The 19,299-nt window shown below is 43.7% G+C and overlaps 1 pseudogene; it reads right to left on the bottom strand.

The window, feature by feature from the left end:
* Positions 1 to 986: 986 nt before the first annotated feature.
* Positions 987 to 16,277, bottom strand: LOC123728088 (fish-egg lectin-like; annotated as a pseudogene).
* Positions 16,278 to 19,299: the final 3,022 nt, after the last annotated feature.

Raw genomic sequence — 19,299 nt, 5'->3', positions numbered from 1 at the left:
CTGTTTTCATATATAAATATGAACTTTATTGAACAAAAGAATGCATGCATTGTGTAACATGATGTCCTAGGTGTGTCATCTGATGAAGTTTGTAAAAGGTTAGTGCTGCATTTAGCTGTTTTTTGGTTATTTGTGATGCATGTGGTTGGTCGGAAAATGGCTATGTTGCTGCTTTTACGATGGACTCCTCTAACATAATCTAATGATTTGCTTTTCCTGTAAAACCTTTTTGAAATCGGACGACGTGGGTCGATTCAGGAGAGGTGTATCTATAAAACGATATGAGACAGTCCTATATTTGAAAAAAGAAAAATATTACATTTCGTTATGCTAATGTCGCTAGGAGTTTTCCCTGGATTTTGATCCCGCATACGGGACGGGACGCTGGAGAGGATAATAGCGGACGATATTGCCACTCCTATTTGCCGTATCTTCATTAGAAAGTGTGCGCCCTCAGGCTTGGAGGGAAGAAAAAGTTATTCCCCTAACTAAAAATAGTAAAGCCAACCAGCTAACGTTAGACATTTAGCCAGAATGTGTAACATATTGTACGCTTTGCAAATTTTTTACTTATACTACCAATTGTAATTCGTAACATATCATACGAAATGGAAATGGACATCCACAAATGAATACATCCCATACGAAATGTAACATATCATACAAAATTGAGTGCCTCGGATTTACGTACAGAATAATACTAAATACTCTGAGACCAGGTTGCCAGGCTCCGCTGAGAGCTAGGTGTAGTGGTGGTAAGGATTCTCTCCATGGTGCTGAAAGGAAGCTCTGCTGTTGGGATAGCTTTATGTAGGGCTTAACAGTTTGTGGGCAGTTTGTGTTGTGCAGTGGTTTTGCTGGCATGTATCTAAAAAAAAATTGGTTGAGTTTGCCCCACCAAGATTTCGATGCTAAAATCACCACTGGCAGAGCAACCTAAAATCCCTCTGTTCAATATCATTAAAAAAAAAACAATAACACAGAAATTACAATAGTTTCAAAATGAATGCTTTATTTTTGCAGGAAATGATTATATAATGAGATAATAAACAATGACAAGGATTCCATCCAATCCTATTGATGACCTCTGAAGCACAGCAAAACCCATGTGGATTGTGAGCAACATGACCGTGCCCTAGTTTACACTACACTTAAATAGCCTCCATGGCAAAGATCTATTGAAGTGTTAATCAAGGAGTTGTCAAGAAAATATAAAATCTTCAATGATATTTTTTTTAAATGTCAATAAGATCATTGAAGAACTGAAAATAATAGGTAGAGCAATAGGTTTTAAAATGAAGGATTTTTATGAACTAAAGGCTTTTCCAGAAAGAGAGATCAATGAGTTCGCCAGTGAACTTTAGACAGATCCCGAACGGCCTTCAGCTACAGAGAAGAGGCTAATGTGTGCACACCATGGTGACGGCAGACTTGGAGACGACCCAAAGACGGCCCAGGTCGTAGGTCACGTGGCCCATGAGCATGCCCATTGGGATATTGCTCCATCCGGTGCCCTCTGGTTTACTGGCTGTGATGCCGTCTCTGTGTTGAAGAAAGGGTTGGGGTTCATGTTTTAAAGCTTATCCATTTTTTTAAGTACACCCATTTTGGGACTTTAATAATTAAATATAGCCATTGATTTTTGAAGAATATAACTTCTGCCTCTTGAGCTTTATTCAACCACATCAGAAGCCAAAATGTAAGCTTTTACTCAATTGTTTGTAAACAATGTTATTGTAAACAAACAATGTATTGCTTTAAAAAACATGTTAAAAAAAATGTAAACAAAAAATTGTTGTGTCTTTGCATCCGTAACTCCATGTATGAATGTGAGAGTGGTTACATTTCTCTAACTACATTCCTCAGCTGTTTACCAGAACAAGTGGTGGGGTGTCTGGGAAGTTGTTGTTTTTTATCCCAAACTGTAGCTTTACAGGACATCCAACTTTTACATATTTTATCGTACACTGTCTACACATTTCTTAATAAGTCCTATAAGTTTAGATCTGATTATATTTAACTGATTTTATTCATGTACCTACAGTATTTTAGTTTTTGTGTAAAGAGATTCACATGGCATGTACTGTAAGGATCAGAGTTATAATTAAAGGTATACCATTATTATTTTAAGTTATTATTACAAGTCATTTTCAAGTTAATACTGTTGGGGGGGGGAGTGGACCATACACATAGTTCAGTAGCAACCTTACCTGGTATAAACACTACCCGCAGAGTTGACCCCAAAGACACTACCATCAGTTGCCACCTCAATCATGGAAAGCTTGCCATCAATGTGACTCCACCCCTTGTTTTGGCAGTCTTGATTCAGCTGGAAACAAAATGATACAATCAGGGTTTTAGGACAATTTCAACAGTTATAATATGAAACAGTTTTAAAATAACTGACACTCTCCATCCTCTACTACTCTACTCCAGCTCTCACACTCTTTCCCAGATCTTACACTCATTAAGAAGATATCATCATTCTTGTTGACTGCCCAGCACCCAAAGCGTCCGCAGCTGTAGTACTTCACAGCTCCTGGCAATCCTGTCCATGGAAGGGGTGAGCCTGGACCCTTGTAGCCAACTGTGGCACTACATGTCAGACAGAATGAAGTATCTTTCATGTGGACCCCCACAATAAACTGTTCACCTCCAGCATCCACCTGCTTCAGAAGGCCTGAAGACCATAAAGACAGACTGACACACAGACAATCAAACAAGTAGCACTTATATGTGAGTACTGCAAAATGACTTACAATAACAATATTAAACTTGTAAAACATGAATAATTTTTCAAGAACACCCTGATGGTATCAGGAAAGCTAAGAAGCATGTGTCCACTGGATAAATATTGAGTAATGCTCTCCACTTACCTGCAGCTTGCACTTGGGATTAAAACGGATATAATAGCAAGATAATAGCAATTTTATTGTCAACCATCTACACAAAATACTCTGTAGTGTCAAAGTGAAAGAAAACTGATATACTTTTAAATGAATGCAAAATAAAACACAAATGTACCTCAATTATATAAGTTTTAACCCCCCTGAATCAATACATGGTAAAAACACCTTTGGCAGCGATTACAGTGGTGAGTCTTCTTGGGTTAGTCTCATAAGAGCCTTGCACACCTATATTGTGCAATATTTACCCATTTCTCTTTTAAAAACTTCTTAAAGCAACACTATATATACAAAGTATGTGGACACCGACAAATTTGTGGATTCAGCTATTTCAGCAACACCCATTGCTGACAGGTGTCTAAAATCGAGCAAACAGCCATGCAATCAACATAAACAAACATTGGCATTAGAAGGGCCTTACTGAAGAGCTCAATGACTTTCAACTTGGCACAGTCATAGGATGCCACCTTTCCAACAAGTCAGTTCGTCAAATTTCTGCCCTGCTAGAGCTGCCCCGGTCAACTGTAAGTGCTGTTATTGTAAAGTGGAAACATCTAGGAGCATCAACGGCTCAGCCATGATGTGGTAGGCCAAACAAGCTCACAGAACTGGACTGCCAAGGTGCTGAAGTGTGTAGCACGTAAAAATAGTCTGTTCTCGGTTGCAACACTCACTATCGAGTTCCAAACTGCCTCTGAAAGCAATGTCATCGTTCTCTTGAGTGATGAATTCCGCCTCACCATCTCAAATAAAATAGAATTGTGTTTGTCACATGCGCCGAATACAACAGGGGTAGACCTTACAGTGAAATGCTTACTTACAAGCCCTTAACCAACAATGCAGTTGAAATAAATAAGTATTAAGTAAAAAATGGATAAGTAAAAAATAACAAATAATTAAAGAGTAGTAAAATAACAGTAGTGAGGCTATATAGAGGGGGTACCGGTACAGAGTCAATGTGTAGCACAGGTTAGTCAAGGTAATTGAGGTGGCAGTCTGACGGATGAATCTGGGTTTGGCGGATGCCAGGAGAACGCTACCTGCCCAAATGCATATTGCCAACTGTAAAGTTTGGTGGAGGAGAAATGATGGTCTGGGGACGGTTTTCATGGTTTGGGTTAGGCCCCACTATGTCATATAGTTTATGTAAAGGTGTTGTGGATCATGCCTAGACTGCAATTTGCAAGTGTTGCCATAGATTTTCAAGCAGACTTAACTCAAAACTGTAACTTGGCCACTCAGGAACATTCACTGTCTTCTTGGTAACCAACCAATGTAGATGTGTCTTAGTGTTGTATTAGTGCCGCCCCCGGCAAGATGCCTCCCTGGGCGGCTGCCCATGTCGCCTATATCTAAATCCGCCACTGTATGTATGGGGGACAGAGGAAGGGTCAGCCCCCTATTATTTCACACAGAGTAAGTCCATATAAGTTATATGATTTGTTAAGCCACATTTTACTTCTGAACTACTTACGCAACAACTATATTTTAGTTCATTAATTGTTATTAATTTGTAAAACATTTCAGATTAGTTTTTTTTACTTTGACATTATGGAGTATTCTTTGAGCAAATTTGAGCAGCAGCAGCTGAAAAATGAGCTCCTACAAATATTGAAATTTACATGGTTTTTAGAGTGAAGTACATCGGAAAAAAGCAAAAGAAAACTGCAAGACTGAATAGGAGAAAAAACAAGCAACAAACAAAGAAGATAGGCTTTTGAAAAATAACTATTTTTCATAAAATTGTAGTTATCTTAGCTAGCTGAATTGTTTACCAGTTGCTAAGCAGTTGCTAGGGACTCTTTTGGAAGAAGCTAGCTAGCTAACGAAGAACAACAAAGAATATCTAGTTAACAGAAGAAAAGAAAGAGAAAATCAGGACAGAAGAAAAAGGATATCAAAGTGAAACAGTTCTCTAAAGACACAAGAGACAATAATACAAGAAACAACACTTCTGTAGCTTGTCAACTATGTGTCTGTCTATCCCTGTTCTCTCCCCTCTGCACAGGCCATACAAACGCTTCACACCGCGTGGCCGCTGCCACTCTAACCTGGTGGTCCCAGCGCGCACGACCCACGTGGAGTTCCAGGTCTCCGGCAGCCTCTGGAACTGCTGGTCTGCGGCCAACAAGGCAGAGTTCATCTCAGCCTATGCTACCCTCCAGTCCCTAGACTTCCTGGCGCTGACGGAAACATGGATTACCACAGATAACACTGCTACTCCTACTGCTCTCTCTTCGTCTGCCCACGTGTTCTCGCATACCCCTAGAGCATCGAGCCAGCGGGGTGGTGGCACTGGAATCCTCATCTCTCCCAAGTGGACATTCTCTCTTTCTCCCCTGACCCATCTGTCTATCTCCTCATTTGAATTCCATGCTGTCACAGTTACCAGCCCTTTCAAGCTTAACATCCTTATCATTTATCGCCCTCCAGGTTCCCTTGGAGAGTTCATCAATGAGCTTGACGCCTTGATAAGTTCCTTTCCTGAGGATGGCTCACCTCTCACAGTTCTGGGTGACTTTAACCTGTTGGGTCTAGGGGGCAGCATTTGCACGTCTGGATAAAAAAAATGTACCCGATTTAATCTGGTTACTAATCCTACCCAGTAACTAGAATATGCATATACTTATTATATATGGATAGAAAACACTCTAAAGTTTCCAAAACTGTTTGAATGGTGTCTGTGAGTATAACAGAACTCATTTGGCAGGCAAAACCCTGAGACATTTTCTGACAGGAAGTGGATACCTGATGTGTTGTATTGACTTTAAACCTATCCCATTGAAAAACACAGGGGTTTAGGAATATTTTGGCACTTCCTATTGCTTCCACTAGATGTCACCAGCCTTTACAAAGTGTTTTGAGTCTTCTGGAGGGAGATCTGACCGAACAAGAGCCATGGAACGGTGATGTCCCATTAGACACCTGGCGCGCTACTTCATGTTGGGTACCCTCGTTCCAATACGTTATAAAAGAGTATGCATTCGTCCACCTTGAATATTATTCATGTTCTGGTTAAAAAAGGCCCTAATGATTTATGCTATACAACGTTTGACATGTTTGAACGAACGGAAATATATTTTTTCCCCTCGTTCATGACGAGAAGTCCGGCTGGCTTACATCATGTGCTAACGAGACGGAGATTTTTGGACATAAATGATGAGCTTTTTTGAACAAAACTACATTCGTTATGGACCTGTGATACCTGGAAGTGACATCTGATGAAGAGAATCAAAGGTAATGGATTATTTACATAGTATTTTCGATTTTAGATCTCCCCAACATGACGTCTAGTCTGTATCGCAACGCGTATTTTTCTGGGCGCAGTGCTCAGATTATTGCAAAGTGTGATTTCCCAGTAAGGTTATTTTTAAATCTGGCAAGTTGATTGCGTTCAAGAGATGTAAATCTATAATTCTTTAAATGACAATATAATATTTTACCAATGTTTTCTAATTTTAATTATTTAATTTCTGACGCTGACTTGACTGCCGGTTATTGGAGGGAAACGATTTCCTCAACATCAATGCCATAGTAAAACGCTGTTTTTGTATATAAATATGAACTTGATAGAACTAAAAATGCATGCATTGTCTAACATAATGTCCTAGGAGTGTCATCTGATGGAGATTGTAAAAGGTTAGTGCATCATTTTAGCTGGTTTTATGGTTTTGGTGACCCTGTCTTTGACTTGACAAAACATTACACACAACTCTTGTAAATGTACTGTCCTAACATACTCTAAATTTATGCTTTCGCCGTAAAACCTTTTTGAAATCGTAAAACGTGGTTAGATTAAGGAGATGTTTATCTTTCAAATGGTGTAACATAGTTGTATTTTTGAAAAATTTGAATTTTGACATTTATTTGGATTCAAATTTGCCGCTCTTGAAATGCACCTGCTGTTGATGGAGTGCACCACGGGTGGCACGCTAGCGTCCCACCTAGCCCCAAGAGGTTAACCTCCCCACGTCTACCTTTGACTCATTCCTCTCTGCCTCCTTCTTTCCACTCCTCTCCTCTTTTGACCTCACCCTCTCACCTTCCCCCCCTACTCACAAGGCAGGCAATACGCTTGACCTCATCTTTACTAGATGCTGTTCTTCCACTAATCTCATTGCAACTCCCCTCCAAATCTCCGACCACTACCTTGTATCCTTTTCCCTCTTGCTCTCATCCAACACTTCTCACTCTGCCCCTACTCGGATGGTATTGCGCCGTCCCAAACTTCGCTCTCTCTCTCCCGCTACTCTCTCCTCTTCCATCCTATCATCTCTTCCCTCTGCTCAAACCTTCTCCAACCTATCTCCTGATTCTGCCTCCTCAACCCTCCTCTCCTCCCTTTCTGCATCCTTTGATTTTCTCTGTCCCCAATCCTCCAGGCCGGCTCGGTCCTCCCCTCCTGCTCCGTGGCTCGACGACTCACTACGAGCTCACAGAACAGGGCTCCGGGCAGCCGAGCGGAAATGGAGGAAAACTCGCCTCCCTGCGGACCTGGCATCCTTTCACTCCCTCCTCTCTACATTCTCCTCTTCTGTCTCTGCTGCTAAAGCCACTTTCTACCACTCTAAATTCCAAGCATCTGCCTCTAACCCTAGGAAGCTCTTTGCTACCTTCTCCTCCCTTCTGAATCCTCCTCCCCCTCCCCCCCCTCCTCCCTCTCTGCGGAAGACTTCGTCAACCATTTTGAAAAGAAGGTTGACGATATCCGATCCTCGTTTGCTAAGTCAAACGACACCGCTGGTCCTGCTCACACTGCCCTACCCTGTGCTTTGACCTCTTTCTCCCCTCTCTCTCCAGATGAAATCTCGCGTCTTGTGACGGCCGGCCGCCCAACAACCTGCCCACTTGACCCTATCCCCTCCTCTCTTCTCCAGACCAATTCCGGAGACCTTCTCCCCTACCTCACCTCGCTCATCAACTCATCCTTGACCGCTGGCTACGTCCCTTCCGTCTTCAAGAGAGCGAGAGTTGCACCCCTTCTGAAAAAACCTACACTCGATCCTTCCGATGTCAACAACTACAGACCAGTATCCCTTCTTTCTTTTCTCACCAAAACTCTTGAACGTGCCGTCCTTGGCCAGCTCTCCTGCTATCTCTCTCAGAATGACCTTCTTGATCCTAATCAGTCAGGTTTCAAGACTGGGCATTCAACTGAGACTGCTCTTCTCTGTGTCACGGAGGCTCTCCGCACTGCTAAAGCTAACTCTCTCTCCTCTGCTCTCATCCTTCTAGACCTATCTGCTGCCTTTGATACTGTGAACCATCAGATCCTCCTCTCCACCCTCTCCGAGTTGGGCATCTCCGGCGCGGCCCACGCTTGGATTGCGTCCTACCTGACAGGTCGCTCCTACCAGGTGGCGTGGCGAGAATCTGTCTCCGCACCATGCGCTCTCACCACTGGTGTCCCCCAGGGCTCTGTTCTAGGCCCTCTCCTATTCTCGCTATACACCAAGTCACTTGGCTCTGTCATATCCTCACATGGTCTCTCCTATCATTGCTATGCAGACGACACACAATTCATCTTCTCCTTTCCCCCTTCTGATAACCAGGTGGCGAATCGCATCTCTGCATGTCTGTCAGACATATCAGTGTGGATGATGGATCACCACCTCAAGCTGAACCTCGGCAAGACGGAGCTGCTCTTCCTCCCGGGGAAGGACTGCCCGTTCCATGATCTCGCCATCACGGTTGACAACTCCCTTGTGTCCTCCTCCCAGAGTGCTAAGAACCTTGGCGTGATCCTGGACAACACCCTGTCGTTCTCCACTAACATCAAGGCGGTGACCCGATCCTGTAGGTTCATGCTCTACAACATTCGCAGAGTACGACCCTGCCTCACACAGGAAGCGGCGCAAGTCCTAATCCAGGCACTTGTCATCTCCCGTCTGGATTACTGCAACTCGCTGTTGGCTGGGCTCCCTGCCTGTGCCATTAAACCCCTACAACTCATCCAGAACGCCGCAGCCCGTCTGGTGTTCAACCTTCCCAAGTTCTCTCACGTCACCCCGCTCCTCCGCTCTCTCCACTGGCTTCCAGTTGAAGCTCGCATCCGCTACAAGACCATGGTGATTGCCTACGGAGCTGTGAAGGGAACGGCACCTCCGTACCTTCAGGCTCTGATCAGGCCCTACACCCAAACAAGGGCACTGCGTTCATCCACCTCTGGCCTGCTTGCCCCCCTACCTCTGAGGAAGCACAGTTCCCGCTCAGCCCAGTCAAAACTGTTCGCTGCTCTGGCACACCAATGGTGGAACAAGCTCCCTCACGACGCCAGGACAGCGGAGTCAATCACCACCTTCCGGAGACACCTGAAACCCCACCACTTTAAGGAATACCTAGGATAGGATAAAGTAATCCTTCTAACCCCCCCCCCCCCCCCCCCCCCCTAAAAGATTTAGATGCACTATTGTAAAGTGGTTGTTCCACTGGATATCATAAGGTGAATGCACCAATTTGTAAGTCGCTCTGGATAAGAGCGTCTGCTAAATGACTTAAATGTAAATGTAAATGTAATGAGTATTCATGGAGTATTTTGTGTAGATAAATGACAAAAACTATACAATTACATATTTTTCAATCCCACTTTGTAACACAACAAAATGGAGGTGTAGACTTTCTTTAGGCCTGTACGTTTGATGTGTCCACCTACAGAATTGAAGTGTAGAGTATTCACATGCATAAAGATGGCAGCCTCCGCTGCTGAGAAAAACAGCCTAGACCAGGACGAGACTGTTGACGATGCTGGTGACCAGCCTTCGCTGTGTTTCCGTGGTCTCTTTGTTGTGTTTTTGTGATGACCAGACTTCAGTGTGTTTTTGATGGTGACCAAAATAAGCCAGTCACCAGAATCAAGTCACGTCATGCTAGCTTGAAAAGGGATGTTTAATTCCTATCAGAATCCAGCCAGAGTGGGGATATCAACAATTTTGAACTTTTCTTCTCACACAATATGCATCCAGAATGACTACCCAAACTGTTGGACGTGGTCAGACCAGCTTGACCAGCTTCGTCACCAGTATAACAGCATCACCATTATAAGCTTGTATGTGTCCAAAATTCAGTGAAGGTTTGTCACCTGTGTCAAAAACACAGTGAATGAAGGCTTGTCACTATTGTCCAAAATACACTGAAGGCTTGTCACTAGCAAAACCAGCTAGACCATGCTAGTCAGACCAGCTAGAACATGATGTCTACCACCTGCTGTCTACCACCTGGCTGTGGATGATAGTGTTCTGAGGGGTATGGGGTTAATGCCTGAAATCAATACACATATCTTTAGTGTTTGTCACATTCAGTTGTAAGAATAAACTGTCGCATCAATGTACAAAATCATCAGCAGTTTTAACTGCATGAAGGACTATTACTGAGTCGTCCACAAACAACAGGTTGAGTTGGTTCTCGTACACTCTTAGAAAAAAAGGTGAGATCTAGAACCGAAAAGGGTTCTTCAGCTGTCCCCATGGGAAAATCCTTTGAAGAACCCTTTTTGGTTCCAGGTAGAACCCTTTTGGGAGGTCCTACATGGAGCCCAAAAGAGTTCTATCTGGAACCAAAAAGGGTTCTACTTTGAATCAAAAATAGTTATTCTATGGGGACAGCCAAACAACCCTTTTGGAACCCTTTTTTCTAAGAGTGTAGTGGCTACGACAGAATATACAGTATATATCAGAGTGGTGAGAGGAAGTCCCAGAGGTGAGCCTGTTGATGATGCCAGCTCCCCTGACAGGCACCCATTTACCCTCAACCTCTGGCTTCTGATGGTAAAAACGTCAAGTGTCCAGCCCACTAGATGAGTCCACACCTACAAGTGAAAGTCACCCAGTAAAATAGTCCTTGAGTAATAGTCTAAATATACTATCAAAATTAAAAGTACAAATAATTTTGCATTCCTTATATTATGCAAAGCAGACGGCACAAAACGACATCTGCACACACAATACCCCATAACGACAAAGCAAGATTTTTTTCTTCACATTTGTTGAATATAAAAAATATTAATACCTTATTTACACAAGTATTCAGACCCTTTGATACGAGACTCATTTTGAGCTCAGGTGCATCCTGTTTTCATTGATCATCCACCTGTTGTAAATTCAATTGATTGGACATGATTTGGAAAGGTACAAACCTGTCTATATCAGGTCCCACAGTTGACAGTGCATGTCAGAGCAAAAACCAATTCATGATATCAAAGGAATTGTCTGTAGAGCTCTGAGACAGGATTGTGTCGAGGCACAGATATAGGGAAGGATACCAACACATTTCTGCACCATTGAAGGTCCCAAAGAACACAGTGAGATTACATTTATTGGACATTGATTGGACTAAATCGTTTTTGGTATATTTTAGTATATTAGTTGTCACTGTATTAGACTAAGCATAGGGGATTTGATGTTAAAATGTTGAAGATTAAATGGTGCTGGAATAGTGAAGGCAGCTCCTGTTTATTTTTTTATACTTGCGGGTAACGTGGTTCTAAATCAATAGTTGTTTAGTGGTCTGAAAATGATGAAACAAAGGTGTGGTTGAATTTATTCTGTCACGGTGTATTCTTATTGCCTCGGCCTTAGGCATACATGTCAAGGCATATGAACTAACATGTTATAGAGCAAACAACTCAACTATCACAAAACATAGGTTGTAATATGGCTAAATAAACTTCAGTTAGTGATAAATACGGCTGGTAGAATCCTGACTAGAACCAAAAAAAATTGATCATATTACTCCAGTGCTAGCCTCCCTACACTGGCTTCCTGTTAAGGCAAGGTCTGATTAAGGTTTTACTGCTAACCTACAAAGCATTACATGGGCTTGCTCCTACCTATTTTTCCGATTTGGTCCTGCAGTACATACCTACACGTACGCTACGGTCACAAGACACAGGCCTCCTAATTGTCCCTAGAATTTCTAAGCAAACAGCTGGAGGCAGAGCTTTCTCCTATAGAGCTCCATTTTTATGGAATGGTCTGCCTACCCATGTGAGAGACGCAGACTCGGTCTCAACCTTTAAGTCTTTACTGAAGACTCATCTCTTCAGTAGGTCCTATGATTGAGTGTAGTATGGCCCAGGAGTGTGAAGGTGAACGGAAAAGCTCTGGAGCAACGAACCGCCCTTGCTGTCTCTGCCTGGCCAGTTCCCCTCTCTCCACTGGGATTCTCTGCCTCTAACCCTAGTACAGGGGCTGAGTCACTGGCTTATTGGTGTTCTTCCATGCCGTCCCTAGGAGGGGTGCGTCACTTAAGTGGGTTGAGTCACTGACGTGGTCTTCCTGTCTGGGTTGGCGGCCCCCCTTGGGTTGTGCCGTGCCAGAGATCTTTGTGGGCTATACTCGGCCTTGTCTCAGGATGGTAAGTTGGTGGTTGAAGTTATCCCTCTAGTGGTGTGGGGGCTGTGCTTTGGCAAAGTGGGTGGGGTTATATCCTGCCTGTTTGGCCCTGTCCGGGGGTATCATTGGATGGGGCCACAGTGTCTCCTGACCCCTCCTGTCTCAGCCTCCAGTATTTATGCTGCAGTAGTTTGTGTGTCGGGGGGCTAGGGCCAGTCTGTTATATCTGCAGTATTTCTCTTATCCGGTGTCCTGTGTGAATTTAAGTATGCTCTCTCTAATTCTCTCTCTCGGAGGACCTGAGCCCTAGGACCATGCCTCAGGACTACCTGGCATGATGACTCCTTGCTGTCCCCAGTCCACCTGGCCGTGCTGCTGCTCCAGTTTCAACTGTTCTGCCTGGGGCTATGGAACCCTGACCTGTTCACTGGACGTGCTACCTGTCCCAGACCTGCTGTTCTCAACTCGCTACAGACAGCAGGAGCGGTAGAGATACTCTCAATGATCGGCTATGAAAAGCCAACTGACATTTAGTCTTGAGGTGCTGACTTGTTGCACCCTCGACAACTACTGTGATTATTATTATTTGACCGTGCTGGTCATTTATGAACATTTGAACATCTTGGCCTTGTTCTGTTATAATCTCCACCCGGCACAGCCAGAAGAGGACTGGCCACCCCTCATAGCCTGGTTCCTCTAGGTTTCTTCCTAGGTTTTGGCCTTTCTAGGGAGTTTTTCCTAGCCACCGTGCTTCTACACCTGCTTTGCTTGCTATTTGGGGTTTTAGGCTGGGTTTCTGTTCAGCACTTTGAGATATCAGCTGATGTAAGAAGGGCTATATAAAAACATTTGATATGATTTACAGCTAAAGGCTATCAAATCTGGTCGTCTAGTGCATTGGGGACAGAGAATAAAAGGAGCAGATTTCTGGGTGTGGTAGAAAAGATTCAGGGCATAATGTACAGACAGGGGTTTGGTAGGGTGCGGGTACAGTGGAGGTAAACCTAGGCATTGAGTGACAATAAGAGGTTGCATCTCTGGAGGCGCTAGTTATGCTAGTTGAGGTCACCCTATTTGTGGGAGGTGGGGCAAAAGCGGTATCTGAGTCATGTTGAGTGGGGATAGGGGCTCCGCAGTAAAATAAAACAATGATAACTACCCTAAACAACAGTATACAAGGCATATTGACATTAGAGAGAGACATAAAGCGAGGCATAAAGCAATCACAGGTGTTGATTGGGTGAGCTAGCTAAGACAACAATGAGTAAGACAGCAACAGCTAATCAGCTAAGACAACAACAACAGGTAAAATGGCGATGAATGGGCAGAGAGGGTCAGTTAACTACACACAGGGCCTGAGTTCGAAGTCTGGGGCCGACAGATAAACAAAATGGAGTACCGTAATTAATGAACAGTCCAGCAGGCATCAGCTATGAAGCCAGATATCATAGGGTCCAGTGAACAGAAATAAATGAAACAGGGAAGTCGTTACTACGCTAACAAGCAGGAGACACAGCGTTCATAAAGGTTAGCAGGCCGGTGCTAGCAGAACCGACATCCGACAAAGGGCGGTTGAGGGAACATCGGACTGAATTACGTCGGCAGACCAGACGTGATGGATCGGCGGGGCTCCGTGTCGACAAAGGGTCCAGGTGAATTGGTTAAAGAGGTATTGTAGCTGGAGTAATTTTGTTTGCTAGCCGGGAGATGCGCCTGGCTCGGGGCTAACTTGTACTAGCTTCGGGACAAAGGCGTTAGCCACTCGGTAGCAGCTAGCTAGTTGCGATGATCCGATGCAAAGGTCCAGAGCTTACGGCAGGAATCCGGCGATGTAGTGGCTTCTAGTCGTGTTAGTGAAGAGTCCGGGGGGCATCAGCTGTGTAGCCGAGTGATCATAGGGTCCACTGAGCAGGCCGGGAGATGGGCCTGGCTCAAAGGCTAGCTTCGGGGCTGGGCCACTCGGTAGCAGCTAGCTAGCTGTGGTGATCTGGAGTAATGGTCCAGTAATGGAGTAATGGTGGAGAAAAGCAGTCCAATAATTCTCAGGGTTGATATTGCACTGAGCAGACTGGCGGGTTTTATCCAGGGTAAAAGCGGCTGGTGTCTGAGCTAGAGGTAAAGGCCGCTAGCAGTGGCTAACAATGACTAAATAGCTGGTAGCTAATTAGCTGGCTAGCATCTGATGGCTATCTTCTGATGGAGGTTCTAGCTGTAAGGTCTAAAAAAAATAGCGGATCGGTATCACATTGGGTGAGGCGGGTTGCCGGAAGGTATATTTAATTTAAAAATGGAAAAAGAGATTGAAATATATACAAAAGACGAAAAAAGACAATTTACACAGGACAACGACAAACACGTCTGCACTGCTACGCCATCTTGGATCACTATGTGATACTACGTTGAAGAATCTAAAATATATTTTGATTTGTTTAACATTTTTTGGTAACTACACGATTCCATATGTGTTATTTCACAGTTTTGATGTCTTCACTATTATTCTACAATGTAGAAAATAGTAAAACTAAAGAAAAAACCCTTGAATGAGTAGTTGTGTCCTAACTTTTGACTGGTACTGTAGGTGTATGGAAAATTGTTGACTGAGACATGGAAATGAAGAAAGTTTACATTCTGTCAAACATGTTATTGTTGAATCTCATGTATCCTAAGGGGGGAAGCACAGGGCAAATGTCTGGTTTCAGTCACAGATAAGGGAGGACAGGTGTGGATTAAGGAGGAGAGAGGAATTCGGCCCAGGTCACAGGTCAGATGGAGTGAGAAGGAACAGACCACAAAGGTTTTAGCGTCAGGCGGGGCCATGACTACACCAGTGAGAGGAACCAAACAAGTTCTTGACTAGCAACAGAGATGTATTGGCTGTCTAGATGTGCAAGGAGTTGATTCCGGCTAGTAGGAGGACAAAAATATATGTGTATGTGCAATCATGTTTTTGTATTTTGCAGTTGTTTAACCCAGTGGGTGAATGAACTTAGTTTGAGCTTTTCGTGAGTTTTTACTCTGTTTGTTCAGAACCTAACACAACCTTACCTAGTATAAATATCACCCAAAAAATTGACCCCACTACCATCAGTTGCCACCTCAATCATAAAAAGCTTGCCGTCAATGGGACTCCACCCGTTGTTTAGGCAGTCTTGATTCAGCTGGAAACAAACAGATTCAATCAGTGTTTTAGGACAATTTCAACAGTTATAATATGAAACAGTTTTAAAATAACTGACACTCTTCATCCTCTACTACTCTACTCCAGCTCTCACACTCTTTCCCAGATCTTACACTAATTAAGTAGATATCATCATTCTTGTTCACTGCCCAGCAGCCAAAGGGTCCACAACTGTAGTACTTCATACTTCCTGGCACTCTTGTCCATGGAAGGGGTGTCTGGTCCCTTGTGCGTGTCCGACAGTATGGAGTATCGTCCAACAATAAACTGAACACCTCCAGCATCCACCTGCTTCAGAAGGCCTGAAGACAACAAAGACAGACGGACAGACAAGCAAACGGGAGCACGTATCTGTGAATTCTGCCAAATGACTTACATGTTAAAATTGTAAAACATTAATCATTTTTTCAACACCCTGATGGTATCAGGAAAGCTAAGAAGCAGGTGTCCTCTGGATAAATATTGAGCAGTGCTCTCCACTTACCTGCAGCTTGCACCCAGTTACTGGCCACACACTTGTGAATTGAGTCTGCCTTGTTGATACCCCAGATCCCTGCTGGTCCTACAGTGATATGATTCAGGGAACCAGACAGGCAGACCCAATTATCACCTACCGGGTAGTAGGAAATTTTACTTGTGTCCGTTGCAACCACTTGCCCAGTCCTACATCAATCTGCATCAGATTCTTGATGTCCACTAGCTCCTGATTGTCCCATGCTATAGAGTCAAAGACATATGAGTAGATTGCACCAATAAAATCTTGATCAATTCCAAGTTCATCAAGCATGTTTCAGATGATGGTAACTTACCGTGACTGATGGTCAGGAGACAGAGGACCAATAGGACGGCTGCAGCGGCTCTCATGGTCTCTGTAGATCTACAGTATAAATTGAGATTTTACACCAGACTTCAATCGTCCCATTGCAGGGCTTTGCGCTTTAATAGCCCGGCACATAGCTTTAAAAGCAATGATGGCTTCCTGTTCCACCTGTTTATCAAAGAGTTGATGGGAGGCTGGACCGAGACAGGCTTTTCTGGTTCTTCTTTAATGGTTAGGGTAAATACAGACAATTAATGGATAGGTGAAAGACCTCGTTACCTAACTTCTACTGCAGCCCCGCTACTTAACTGCAGCAGCCCGGCTACCAAACTGCTGCAGCACCGCTCCCTAACTAATACTGCCCCGCTACCTAACTGCTGCAGCCCCGCTACCTAACTGCTGCAGCCCTGCTACCTAACTGCTGCAGCCCCGCTACCTAACTGCTACTGCCCTGCTACCTAACTTCTACTGCAGCCCCGCTACCTAACTAATACGGCCCCGCTACCTAACTGCTGCAGCCCCGCTACCTAACTGCTGCAGCCCTGCTACCTAACTGCTGCAGCCCCGCTACCTAACTGTTGGAGCGCCGCTACCTAACTGCTGCAGCTTCGCTACCTAACTAATACGGCCCCGCTACCTAACTGCTACTGCCCTGCTACCTAACTGATACTGCTGCAACTTAAAGGGAAACGCAACGCTGTTTTGTCAATCTCTCATATCAGTATCATGTTGAAATGGAATGTTATAACTATTTCTCCAGGCACGACAAGACTCTGGCTTCTATGAAACCTGGCCTGAGTAACCACAGACCAGATAAACAGATACAACAATCTCACTAGTGTAGACAGGGCAAACCCGTTTTCACAATTTCTGTTAGTTCCATTGATAGTACAATTATTTATTTTTTTATCAATATGCAGAAACAGTTTGTGATCCATTGAAAAGCTAATGTACTCAGATTACTTGTATTCTTTTTTAACTAACACATTATCAACTGCATATGCGCCAAGAACCCTGTTGTTTTGACAAGTGGCATTTGATCAGATCAAACACAACTGACAAATCTGGTGAATTATTTGTTTATCACTGGTAAGAAGAGAATTTGCTAAAGGCAGTCATCTACATTTTAGAGTGTCGGATGGAGATTCAGGGAGGCTGCCGAAACAGGGAAGGAAACCAAATCTGTTGCTTTTTATTTAACCACAAGTCACAATCGCTATCTTCGAACTCAAGATCATAAATAAACCAAGGCACAGCGTGCATGGAATTCCACATCTTTTTAATGAAAATGAAATTCACCAAAACAACAAACAGGAGCAAACCGAAAACGTGACGTTCTGGGGCTGCTCAAAGGCAGCTACACAAAAACAAGATCCCACAACTAAAGGTGGGGGGAAAAAGGGCTGCCTAAGTATGATTCCTAATCAGAGACAACGATAGACAGCTGCCTCTGATTAGGAACCATACTCAGCTCAACACAAAGAAATAGACAAACTAGATTGCCCACCCCACATCACACCCTGACCTAACCAAACTAGAGGAAAATAAACGTCTCTCTAAGGTCAGGGCGTGACATCACAACCATACAGGGTATATCAACATTGACAAGACTTGGCTGTTATTTCAGTGGTAGCAGACTGGGAAATATTTTAATGAGACATGTATTTTCAGCCAACAGAGTATTCTAAAGTTGTCAGTCTCAGCAAATTATACTCTCTTGTTTGATCCACTCAGCTATCTGTGTTGCAAAGGCAAACTTCAATATTTAAGTTCAAAAATGTTTTACACTGAGCAGAAATCATTGGGTTGATGGAGTATTCCATGTCTGCTGAACAATTACCCAATTTTAACTACAGCCATATCGAAGCTCACTGGACTTTTTTCAAGTGAAATGTTTTAAAGTGTACATTTATGTAAGGTGTTTATGTCGTGTCTGCGACCTAACTATTTGAACATTGATTGATGAGTAGTTATGGGATGCCTATTATGCTGCCTAGTTATGGGATGCTGATTGCTCATCTAAGATTGAACTATGAACATTTGAACCTTGACTGAGTGCCTAGTTATTGCACACTGATGGTAGATCGGGCTATGATCATGATGTAATATGAGAGATGATGAGCTATGACAAGGATTGCATTCTCAAGTGCCTTGCTCATACAGAATGATGGATGTTTTTGCCCACTACTAATTATTCTCAATGTGTGCACTGCATTGTGAAGCCAGACGTGGAGACGACCCAAAGACGACACAGGTCGTAGGTCACGTGCTTCATGCACATCAAGGATTTACATTAAAGTCTGAAAGGCACCTGCCCATAGAGCAAGTCAGGAGTATTTTTTTGGTTACCTGAAGATTGGATCACTTGCCTGAAAATGTAAATGAGCTGTTTATACTCAGAAGTGCCTTTTAACTACACATAGGGGTGGACTCATGTATTTTGGTTGTTATGTAAAAGAAATCTCAGAACAGGCTCAACTAGCCTGACTGCCATACATTGTCTGTCTTTCACTACACTTAAATGTAGAGGAACCAGAAAGATTTGTTTTAGGTTAGGACTACTGGAGTTAGTTTCAGTTGGCTTGAATTCACTTTTTTATATCACCGGCCCAATGATGCTACCTCAGAGCAGTGGGGCTAACTCAGAGCAGTGGGGCTACCTCAGAGCAGTGGGGCTACCTCAGAGCAGTGGGGCTACCTCAGAGCAGGCTTAACTTGCTTGACTGGTCAGTTCACTTTCCCCAGGAGGCAATAGGACAATCCTTACCGTCAATCCCTGCACATTTAGACATTGCTCCATCCAGTGCCCTCTGGTTTACTGGCTGTGATGCTGACTCTGTGTTGAAGAAAGAGGTGGGGTTCATGTGTTCAAAATGCCTTGAATCCCACAATATAATTTCCGTGATTTAGTGCTTCCAACCCCTTTGAAAAATTGAGTGTTTGAGCTGCATTGCATGAGTCTATTTATTCTGCATCTATTGAGACCAACCATATGTCTGTGTGACTAACGGGGGCTGAGCTAGAGCAGTGCTTGTGAGACCAGGGCAGACCCTGAAAACGGTTCTT

This window comes from Salmo salar, chromosome 17 (assembly GCF_965601325.2).
Source record: "Salmo salar chromosome 17, fSalSal1, whole genome shotgun sequence".
Classification (NCBI taxonomy): Eukaryota; Metazoa; Chordata; class Actinopteri; order Salmoniformes; family Salmonidae; genus Salmo; species Salmo salar.
This window is presented reverse-complemented; position numbering and strand designations above follow the sequence as displayed.